Below are 8,547 nucleotides of genomic sequence, written 5' to 3'. Positions count from 1 at the left end.
GAGCAAGACTCCATCTCAAATAAATAAACAAATAAAGGGTTGATGTCAGCACTTGAGGACTGCAGTGTGTTCCCTTCAGGAACTCAGAGATTAACTTCTCCACCACTTCTTAACATAAACTGCAGGACTAACACATGATTAATGAGAGCATCAATATGCAGTCACCAGAGAATCACAGGTTTGACAATTATCTGACTTTCTCCAGTAACCTAAGAAAAGATGCATCAGTTGGAAGAAGTGGATCATTTGTGAAAGCAGAAAAAGATGAACAATCTAAAGCAAATCCACATGGAGCCAGTACGAATACTGTTCAAGAGAAAGGGGAGGCTGGGTGTGGTGGCCCATGCCTGTAATCTCAGGAGTTTGGGAGGCTGAGGTGGGAGGATCACTTGAGCTCAGGAGCTTGAGACCAGCCTGGGCGATATAGTGAGATCTCATCTCTACTAAAAAATAAAAAATTAGCTGGGCATGGTGACCCGTGCCTGTAATCCTAGCTGCTTGGGAGACTGAGGTGGGAGGATTGCTTAGGCCTGGAAAACGGAGATTGCAGTGAGCTGTGCTCGTGCAACTGCACTCCATCCAGCCTGGGTGGCCAGATAATCCTTGGTACGGAGATTCAGGGAGTTGCAGCCCATGGACCTTCAGTTTGTTTGGTCTTATTGATCACATGATCTCTGTTAACCTGATGTTCTTAATCACCCCTTCCACCCACCTCAAACTGACAATTTACAGGTCCAATTGGTCTGCAGAGAAGTTACATTGGGCCAGGACCCTCCCACTACTAATGTGGGTGTGTCTGGTGGGTGTTGGGGTTCTACATTTGTGTTTGAATCAACATTTAAAAAATTATTATTATAAAGGTAATACATGCATATTGTAAAACAATTTTTTCAAACATTACCTAGGGATAAAAAGGCAAAAAGTAGGTCCGGGCATGGTGGCTCACGCCTGTAATCCCAGCACTTTGGGAGGCTGAGGCGGGCGGATCATGAGGTCAGGAGATCGAGACCATCCTGGCTAACACGGTGAAACCCCATCTCTACTAAAAATACAAAAAATTAGCTGGGCGTGGTGGTGGGTGCCTGTAGTCCCAGCTACTCGGGAGGGTGAGGCAGGAGAATGGCATGAACCCAGAGGTGGAGCTTGCAGTGAGCCAAGATCACCCCACTGGTGACAGAGTGAGACTCCATCTCAAAAAAAAAAAAAAGGCAAAAAGTTATTTGATTACTGCCTTGTTTCCCATTCCTTCTTTCCAAAGGTAATCGCTATAAAGTCCATTTGTGCATATATATACACATATATCTTTCCAAATATTTTCCTTTCTTTTTAATCTAAACTTTTTGAATAGGCTATCCATTTTCATGTTTCAAATTTCTTTTTTTTTTTGTTTCTTGAGTTGGAGTCTTGCTCTGTCGCCCAAGCTGGAGTATAATGGCACAACCTCGGCTCACTGCAACCACTGCCTCCCAGGTTCAAGTGATTCTCCTGCCTCAGCCTCCTAGTAGCTGGGATTACAGGCACCTGCCACCATGGCTGGCTCATTTTTTGTATTTTTAGTAGAAACGGGATTTTACCATGTTGGCCACGCTGGTCTGGAACTCCTATCCTCCGGTGATCCACCTGCCTCGGCCTCCCAACGTGCTGGGTCAAATTTCAAAAGGTACAAAATGGTGTACTGTGAAAATTCTTACTCCTCTTCAACCTTCTGTTCTCTCCACAAACAACCAATGTTAACAATTTCTTTTTTTTTTTTTTTTTTTTGAGATGGAGTCTCACTCTGTCACCCAGGCTGGAGTACAGTGGTGCGATCTCAGCTCACTGCAACCTCAGCCTCCAAGGTTTGAGCAATTTTCCTGTCTCAGTCTCCCGAGTAGCTGGGACTACAAGCGCCCACCACGACGCCCAGCTAATTTTTGTATTTTTAGTAGAGACGGGGTTTCACCATGTTGGCCAGGCTGGTCTCGAACTCCTGACATCAAATAATCCACCCACCTCAGCCTCCCAAAGTTCTGGGACTACAGGTGTGAACCACTACACCCGGCCCAACGTTAAAAATTTCTTGTGTATCCTTCCAGGGATATTTTATGTATATGTGAGAAAAAAACATATTACCATTAGTTACACAAATGATGCTGCACTATATACCATGTTCTGCACCAATTTTTATTTAATATTGTATCTTGAAGATCATTCCACATCAATACACACATAGCCTCCTTAGCTTCTTTTTTTTTTTTTGAGACAGAGTCTCGCTCTGTCGCCCAGGCTGGAGTGCAGTGGCGCGATCTCGGCTCACTGCAAGCTCTGCCTCTCGGGTTCACGCCATTCTCCTGCCTCAGCCTCCTGAGTAGCTGGTACTATAGACGCCTGCCACCACACCCAGCTAATTTTTCTGTATTTTTAGTAGAGACGGAGTTTCACCGTGTTAGCCAGGATGGTCTCAATCTCCTGACCTTGTGATCCGCCCGCTTCGGCCTCCTGAAGTGCTGGGATTACAGGCGTGATACCGGCCTAGCTTTTTTTTTTTAAACACGGTTAAAGAGTATTCTATTGTTTGAGTGTGCCATAATTTATCCAATGCCTGCCAATAGAAATTTACATTATTTTCACATCTTCTGCTATTTCAAATAATTATGCTGAAGAAAATAATTTAGCACTTAAATCATTTCAAAAGTATGCAAATTCAAAAATATGTAAAAGCCAAGCACAGTGGCTCCACTGCACTCCACTTGCACCACTGCACTCCAGCCTGGGCAAGAGAGTGAGACTCCGTCTCAAAACAAACAAACAAAGTATGTCACTTAAAGTCCTAGAAGTTGAATTGTTGATTTAAAGAATATCGCAGGGCTGGCCGGGTGCCGTGGCTCACACCTGTAATATATATATATTGCAGGGCTGGGCAGCAGTGGCTCACGCCTGTAATCCCAGCACTTTGGGGAGCCAAGGTGGGCGGATCCCTGAAGTTAGGAGTTTGAGACCAGCCTGGCCAACATGGTGAAACCCCATCTCTACTAAAAATACAAAAATTAGCCAGGCATGGTGGCAGGCGCCTGTAATCCCAGCTACTCGGGAGTCTGAGGCAGGAGAATCACTTGAACCTGGGAGGTGGAGTTTGCAGTGAGCCAAGATCGTGCCACTGCGACAGAGCAAGACTCCATCTCAAAAAATAATAATAATAATAATATTGCAGGCTTGGCATGGTGGCTCACGGCTGTAATCCCAGCACTTTATGAGGCTGAGGAGGGAGAATTGCTTGAGGCTAAGAGTTTGAGACCAGTCTGGGCAATATAGCAAGACCCTAAGACCCCATCTCTAGTGGCATGTGCCTTTCAGGAGGCTTAGGCAGGAGGATCCCTTGAGCCCAGGAATTCAAGGTTATAATGAGCTAGGATTATGCCACTACACTGTAGCCTGGGAGCCTGGGTGACAGAGCAAGACACTGTCTCTAAAAAAACAGAAAGAGTATTGCTGAATTTACAAAATTTTTGAATGAGTTGCCAACATTTAAAACACACTTTCATACAAAATATAGATGTTTAAGTTCACTTGAAAAATGGGAATATCTAATAATACTGTATCCCACATGACAAAAATTAGCTGAAACTAAGTAACAACTGCTCCCTGTAGGTGAGATATGGACTACCCAAGTGGCCACAGTCCTCACCTGCCCCACTTAGCTCCTTTACATTACTTTTCTCGTGTCTGCAACCTTTGAGCTTTTAATCCCTGAAAAGTTATTTAGTTTTGATTCTGAGATCACTCAACAACCTTCAGATTATGATCTAATTTCCTTTGAGTCTGTGTGCAAAGAAAGGATCGGCCGGGTGCGGTGGCTCATGCCTGTAATCCCAGCACTTTCGGAGGCTGAGGCGGGCAGATCACTTGAGGTCAGGAGTTCAAGACCAGCCTGGCCAACATGGTGACACCCCATCTCTTCTAAAAATATAAAAAAATTAGCCAGGTGTGATGGTGCACGCCTGTAATCCCAGCTACTAGGAAGGCTGACACAGGAGCAGGAGAATCGCTGGAACCCAGGAGGCAGAGGTTACAGTGAGCTAAGATCATGCCACTGCACACCAGCCTGGGTAACAGAGCAAGTTTATTATTTTATAGTAATAATGGCAACAAATCGTGTATTACAATAATTTGTAAATTTCAATAATGTAAGTCACTTATGCAGGGTCTAATCACTTCTGACTAGAGTTAGTCTTCAGAGCTGAGTGTGGTGGAATGCACCTATAGTCCTAGCTACTTGGGAGGCTGAGGCAGGAGGATCTCTTGAGCCCAGGAGTTTGAGACCAGCCTGGGCAACATAGCCAGACCTCGTCTCAAAAAAAAAAAAAAAATTCTGATTTAGTGTATCTTGAGTGGGACCAGAAATTTAAAATTTCTAACAAGCTCCCTGATTGCACACTGAGTAGCAAGACCTTAGAAGACACCTCCTGAGTTCCCTCTGCTGATATCTACAGGACTGACCACTTCAGCCTTCTCAGGGCAATGAAGAAATCAGACTAGAATATGACGAGCCAAAATAGCATTATTTCTCATCAACATTCCCCATTCCTCATTCCCCACCCCACCTGCTCCTAATAATGGAAAGTTGAAATAATGTAACTAGTAGAAATATAATTCAATCAGAGCAAAGATAAAGGGAATTTTTTTATTCATTCTATATCAAGGACCACCAGATGTGCAGGGGCAATATATCAGGCGCTAGGGAAAACAAAAATGATTAAGACAGGATCTTAGCCTTGAGCTGTTCACAAACTAGTAGAGGAGACAGGCATACAGTGATAACTCACAAGTGGCATGAACTACAGTAATGGAAGTACAGAGGTAGAAGTTAATTCTTTAGAGGATGAGTGACGGTCTAGGACACTGATTCTTAAATTCTGGTCTCAGGATCAGTAGCATGGGCATCAATCACCTGGGAAAATGTTAGACATGCAGATTCTCAGACTGCATCCAGACCCGCTCCAGCATTGGGTGTGGGGCAGCAATATGGTTTAACAAGCCCTCCTTGGCCGGGCACTGTGGCTCACGCCTATAATCCCAGCACTTTGGGAGGCCGAGTCGGGTGGATCGTGAGGTCAGGAGTTTGAGACCAGCCTGGCCAATATGGTGAAACTCCATCTCCACTAAAAATACAAAAAGCCGGGCGTGGTGGTGCGTGCCTGTAGTCCCAGCTATCAGGAGGCTGAGGCAGAAGAACCGCTTGAACCTGGGAGGCGGAGGTTACAGTGAGCCGAGATGGTGCCACTGCATTCCAGCCTGGATGACAGAGCAAGAATCCACTCAAAAAACAAAAAAGAAAGAAAACGAAAACAAAACAAAACAAAACAAAACAAAAAAACCAGCCCTCCAGGTGATTCTGATACATGCTAATGCTATTCAACTCCCAGTCTAGGAAAACTACTCAGAGAAGACATTATTTAAACTTTAGACAATTAATATTTTACTAGACAGAAAAAGGGAGGGGAAATTATAGGAGGTGGACCATGATAAATAAAGATGTGGAGATACAAAAGTGAAATATATAAATTTGTTAGGGAAACAGCACATAATCAGAAGTGTGAAGACAGGGGTGGGAAATATGGCCAAAGAGGTAAATTGGGGCCAAATTATGAAGAGCCTCGAATTTTATACTGTGGAGATAAACTTTATTTTGTAGACATAAAGAAAAAAGTTTTAAAGCAGGGTATATGACATGATCAGAACCATATTTTAGAGCTACATATAGGAAGAATCTACAATAAGGCCTACCAATCAGGAGGTTACTTTATCCTGGCAAGAAGCAAGAGCTAAGGCCGGGCGCCGTGGCTCACGCCTATTACAGGCGCTTCGGGCGGCTGAGGTGGGCGGATCACCCGAGGTCAGGAGTTCGAGACCAGCCTGACTAACCTGGAGAAACCCCGTCTCTACTAAAAATACAAAATTAGCCAGGCGTGGTGGCGCATGCCTGTAATCCTAGCTACTCCGGAGGCTGAGGCAGAATTGCTTGAACCCAGGAGGTGGAGGTTGCGGTGAGCCGAGATTGCGCCATTGCACTTCCAGCCTGGGCAACAAGAGCACAAAAACTCCGTCTCAAAAAAAAAAAAGAAAGGAAGAAAGAAAAAGGGCCAGGTACGGTGTTTTACGCCTGTAATCCCAGCACTTTGGGAGGCCAAGGCAGGCGGATCACGAGGTCAGGAGATTGAGACCATCCTGGCTAACACGGTGAAACCCCGTCTCTACTAAAAATACAAAAAAATTACCCGGGTGTGGTGGTCTGCGCCTGTAGGCTTAGGTAGGAGAATGGAGTGAACCCGGGAGGCGGAGCTTGCAGTGAGCCGAGATCACACCACTGCACTCCAGCCTGGGCGACAGAGCGAGACTCCATCTCAAAAAAAAAAAAAAAAAGAAAAAGAAAAAGAAAAGAAATAAGAGCTAAACAAAGCCAATAAAATAGGAAAAGAGGCCGGGTGCAGTGGCTCACCGCTATAAAACCAGCACTTTGGGAGTCCAGGGCAGTTTGATCACCTGAGGTGGTGGGTGGATCACCTGAGGTCAGGAGTTCGAGACCAGCCTGGCCAACACGATGAAACCCCGTCTCTACTAAAAATATAAAAATTAGCTGGGCGTGGTGGTGGACATCTATAGTCCCAGCTACTCGGGAGGCTGTTGCAGGAGAATCACTTGAACCTGGGAGGCTGAGGAGCCGAGATGGCACCACTGAACTCCAGCACTCCAGTCTGGGATGACAAAGTGAGACTTCATCTCAAAAAAAAAAAAAAAAAAGAATAGGAATAGGAAAAGAAAGAAGAGGAAACAAGCTACACTGAATAATGGTTCAAGACCACCAAGTGTATGGCCAAACTGCCTGGGTCTGTCACTTTTTAGCTGTGTGGCTTTGGGAAATTTATTTCTGTGCCTCTGTTTTCTCATCTATAAAAAAGGGACAATAATATTAGTTCTTACCCCATAGGATAATTGTGAAGTTTAAATGAATTAATAACTGGCAAGTGCTTAGAACAGTTCCTGGTATGTAGCAAGTATTCAACAAATATTGTGTGTGTATGTGTGTGTGTGTTTAGGGAGTAGTATGTCTAAAATTTTTAACTCAGGTTAGGTGATACCATAATGAAATGAGTTTAGAACATGATGAATTTCAATTATCTGGAGGAACCCTTCACTTCTCCACACCTCAATTTCTGCTGTCTTAATTGAAAATAGGCACTTAGGGTGGTCCCAGGAAACTGTTGAGCAGGTGAAATGAGCACAGGTGAAAATGTGGTCAACAAGAGAGAATTTCAAGGACTTGGCAGTTCTGGCGCTTGGGCTGTGTTTCCAGCCTCATACACAAGGTTCTGGTTTGTACTTTTTAAATGAAATGTAGATTCAATAACTAGTACAGTTAGTGTAAAGACACATGAACAAATTAAAGCAATGATAAGACGCTGTGGTAGTCAATAAAGCTGGTTCATCAGACACACCAGGTTCTCCCTCCTCCCAGAGGTAAGATAACTGCTCTTCCTGGCCCCCTGGTGGTTGTGTAGGACTTTGTGATTCATTCAGGTCAATGAGTTGTAAAAATCAGTGTCTTGAGTCATTTTGTTAATGTGAGTCCCTCTAGCATTCTTTCCCTCTGGTATTACTACTCATCAGTGTGGGTTTCCCCAGTAGCTATCATTAGCAGAGCCCCACCATACCTTCCAGAGATGATTATGTAGTGTGAGCAAGAAACATGCCTTTTTTTTTTCTTTTAAGCTACTCAGATTTTGGAGTTGTTTCCACAACATAACCTAGTCTATCCTGATACCGATACTATTTTAATACATATCAAGTTCTTAAAAATTAAGTAGTTAACACCCAGTACTAATAGGGGTGTGGGGAAACACTTTCAGATTTGCTAGTGAGAGTAATAATTGTTACAACCTTTTAGAAAGGTAATTTGACCACAGATTCTATTAAAATGGAAAAAAAGGGGCCGGGTGCAGTGGCTCACACCTATAATCCCAGCACTTTGGGAGGCCAAAGTGGGCGGATCACCTGAGGTCGAGTGTTTGAGACCAGCCTGTCCAACATGGAGAAACCCCATCTCTACTAAAAATACAAAATTAGCTGGGCGTGGTGGTGCATGCCTGTAATCCCAGCCTCTGGGGAGGCTGAGGCAGGAGAATCGCTTGAACCCCAGAGGCGTAGGTTGTGGTGAGCCGAGATCCTGCCATTGCACTCCAGCTTGGGCAACAAGAATGAAACTCCGTCTCAAAAAAAAAAAAAAGGCCAGGCGCGGTGGCTCACGCCTGTAATCCCAGCACTTTGGGAGGCCGAGGCGGGCAGATCACGAGGTCAGGAGATCGAGACCATCTTGGCTAACACGGTGAAACCCCATCTCTACTAAAAATACAAAAAATTAGCCGGGCCTGGTGGCGGGCGCCTGTAGTCCCAGCTACTCGGTAGGCTGAGGCAGGAGAATGGCCGGGTGCAGTGGCTCACCGCTATAAAACCAGCACTTTGGGAGTCCAGGGCAGGTTGTTCACCTGAGGTGGTGGGTGGATCACCTGAGGT

This window comes from Gorilla gorilla, chromosome 1 (genome assembly GCF_029281585.2).
Source record: "Gorilla gorilla gorilla isolate KB3781 chromosome 1, NHGRI_mGorGor1-v2.1_pri, whole genome shotgun sequence".
Taxonomy (NCBI): Eukaryota; Metazoa; Chordata; class Mammalia; order Primates; family Hominidae; genus Gorilla; species Gorilla gorilla.
Note: the sequence above shows the minus strand (reverse complement) of the source record.